Here is a 3,803-nt window from a genome sequence, read left to right on the forward strand (position 1 = left end):
AGAACTGCTCCATCCCGGCGACCGCCGTATACAGGCGATCGGGAACGCAGTCCAGCAGCTTCTTCACCAGCGTTGCGTCTTCAAGCGTCGAGCCGAACCCTGCAAAACGCGCTGCCATGGCCCCACGCTTGCCAGCGAACTCGTCCAATGTGTCGCCGCTCGCCATGCGCAGGAGATCGAACTCTCCGCGCAAAGTGCCTAGCCGCGCCGCCCGCATGCGATCTGCGCCGATGAATCTGGTCTTGAGGCTCGCCCAGACCTCCGTCGTCGTCTTCTTGGATGCCACCTGCAGCAACAGGTCCTCGGCGATCGCCCTGAGCAGGTAAGCTCTGGTCGGCTTGTCCTTCTTGGCAATCACCGCCGCCGCGGCGTCCTCCGGCACCACCACCGCCTCCCACAGCCCGGCCGCATCGAGGTTGGCCTCGACCTTGATGGCCCACGCCGTGTAGTTGTCGCCGGTGAGCATCGGCACCGGCTGCGGCAGTGATCCGCCTGCACCGCCGCCGTAGGGGACGATCTACATCACCGGCGCGCCTCGACGTTCACGTGGCTTTGATGCCAATTGTTGGAACCGCCGGTCCCTCGCCGCGCTCCTCCTTGCTCGCTCTATTGCCGTCGCGCAAACTCACCGAAGAAGACAGACGGAGGAGAATGAACACGAGGACACGGTGGTTTTACCCGGCGCATGAACGCCAACTCCATGAGCTCGTACTCGCAAAAACCCACGCCGTTACAACGATCAGCCGCGGCTTTATACCCGGAGCCAGCAACTGGGCATGCACCCACGCTCCCTCCCCCCTCGCGCCCGCGATCCGCTCGCCTCGCTCGTGCCCACGATGCGCTCCGACGCGCACGGGTCACGGCGGGCCACCAACAGATCGCACGCGAACACCCCGCGTGGCTCGCCAACGGCCTGCGGTCACACACACACACACTACGCACGCCCACACGGACACGCTCGTGCTGGGCCTGCACGCACGCACACACTACTCGCCGCGGACCCGGCACGCCCGACGCGTCCAGCTCACGCCCATACACGAGCGGGTCGAGCCCGACGCGCCACCGCGGCTTATTTGCCCTACAGTGAGCGCTCACAATCGAAATACCCACTACGAGGCAAAAACACTGAAGCACTAACAACACGCAACGAACAGCGACAAGTTCAGGTTCCAACAAACAGCCCATACAGAGGCGACCAAACACATAACGCAGACCTAAGACGAAACTGATAAGATCTTCATGAGGGGCTTCATCTCCCCCAGCTCCAGCAAAATGAACTACGAAGGCTTTTCATCGTCTCAGGCGAGTCACTCCATAGCTTCACTCGCATGCACGGGCGCGCAGAGTCTCATCATCTCCTTGGCGGTCTCCTTCAGCAACATTGCTCCGCGTTCCAACTCCATTCTTCCATCGCCTTTTAGAAGACCTGCCCAGTAAGATAAATGCACACATGCGGTGAAGACAATCTCGAAAGGAGATGGCATTTTCTTAAATTCAAAAGTAGCTTGATTTCTGCGATTCCAAATTGCCCAGCATACAGCCGCCAGGGCCATCGTGAAATATCGCTCCCCCTGGGGGAGGAAAGCATAGCACCACGAGTAAAGTTGGCACAAATTGTTAGGGCAGAGATCTGTGCCAAACAAAGCCCCAACTATGAGCCAACCTATCCTTGACACAGGGCAAATGTAGATATGTTTCTCTGCAATCACAAAATGAACAGCGAGGATTACCAGCCCAATTTCTACACTTCATAACATCTTGAGTCAAGATAGCATCTTGAAAGAGTTGCCAGAGAAAAATCTGAATTTTGACAGGCAATTTGGCTTTCCAGATCCATCTGTAGTCACACCCGGCCAGGCCACTCTCTAAATAAGCATCTACAGATTTAGTTGTGTATTTGCCCTTGGAGTCCAAGGTCCATACAATCTCATCTTGATCAGCTAAGGGTTCCAGGCTATCAACCACATCCTTAACCCCCTCAAACTGATGAGTCAAATCTGGAGTCAGTCTGCGCCTAAAGATCTCCCCACTGCCCCGACTCCTGAATTGAGCAATCGTGTCATCCTGATAGTTAGCTATGCTAAACAGGTCTGGATACACTTCACATAAAGGGGGGTGGGTGCCAATAGGATCATGCCAGACTCTGGCACTACTACCATTTTTGACATTTACTCTCCTCCCAGCCATATAAATCTCTTTCACTTTAAGCAGTGCTTTCCACAGAGGGGAATCACTAAATTTGGTCTTAACATTTGCAACAGTGTTATTTCTCAGGTATTTTTCTCTTACTACATCTTGGCAAAGCCCTTCCCATGTGTCCAATTTCCACCACCATTTAGCTAAAAGGGAAATGTTCTGTTTTGAAGGTCCTTAACACCTAGACCTCCTTTGTTCTTCGAGCGACATATCCGAGTCCACTTGACCAGATAATACCGTCTTTTGCCCATCCCACCACACCAAAAAAAATTCGGCGGTATTTGTCTAATCTCTCAATAAAATTTTTAGACAGCAAGAACATTGACATATAATAGTATGCAATGCTAGAAAGCAACGAATTTAGCAAGGTCAATCTCCCACCAGACGAGGCAGAGTTACCTATCCAAGAGTCACAACATTTGAGATACCGAACAGCTATATATTCCCATTCAGAATTCCTAAGAGAAGAATAACTGACCAGTACTCCCAAGTATTTCATAGGGAAATGTCCTATTTGACACCCAAAAAAGTCAGCATATTTCTGAAGGACATAATCATCCCCACCCACAAATAGCACCTCACTTTTGAGGAAATTGATTTTTAAGCCAGACATAAGCTCGAACAAATATAACAGCAACTAAGATTGATTGCTTTCTCAATATCATCTTCTATACAGAGTACTGTGTCATCCGCATATTGCAAGACAGCAATCCCATTAGGAATCAGGTCAGCTGCCAGCCCTTTGAACAAATTATTTTTCTGGGCATTAAGGATCATTTTAGTAAGACACTCTGCTGCTAGGTTGAAAAAAAAGGGAGATATAGAATCTCCTTGTCGAACCCCTTTGCAGCTTTGAAAATAGGGTCCCATAGAATTATTTATCTTGACACTAACTATGCCATTTCGAAGGATCTGACTAATCCAATCGCACCACTTATCGTTGAACCATCTCAATCTATGACATTACAGAAGGAAGTCCCACTTAACTTTGTCATATGCCTTCTCGAAGTCAAGTTTAATGACAAACCCCACCCTTCTCTTGACTTGAGTGTGATGCAATACCTCATGCAACGTCAAAATCCCATCCATAATATTGCATTTTTAGTAAAAGCATTCTGGTGACGGCTGATAAGTTTATCAGCAAACACCGCCACTCTCTTATCCAACACTTCTGTAACAAGTTTATAAGGACAACGCAGCAGGCAAATGGGTCGAAACTCTTGAATTTATTTCGCTCCGTTGATCCTAGGAATCAGGGTAATAGTCCCATAATTCAGTCTTTCTACATCTAGGGAGCCTTCATGAAAAGCTATGAATAGATTTATGATATCTTGCTTCACGATATCCCAGCAGAATCGATAGAATTCAGCTGAGATATTATCAGGCCCGGGGGCTCTCTTACTATCCATAGAGAATAAAGCCTGCTTGACCGCCTCCTCACTAAACGGTCTAGTCAAAAATTCATTATCGTCTACCGTTAGCTTTTCATCATCCCCCCAAGTATCAAGATCTAAGTGGAACAAATTTCCGGGCGCCCGTCCGAAAAGTTCCTTGTAAAAATCCGTAGCATGTTTAAGCAAGTTATCCGTCCCCTCGATGGTGGTATC

This window comes from Triticum urartu, chromosome 7 (assembly GCF_003073215.2).
Source record: "Triticum urartu cultivar G1812 chromosome 7, Tu2.1, whole genome shotgun sequence".
Lineage (NCBI taxonomy): Eukaryota > Viridiplantae > Streptophyta > Magnoliopsida > Poales > Poaceae > Triticum > Triticum urartu.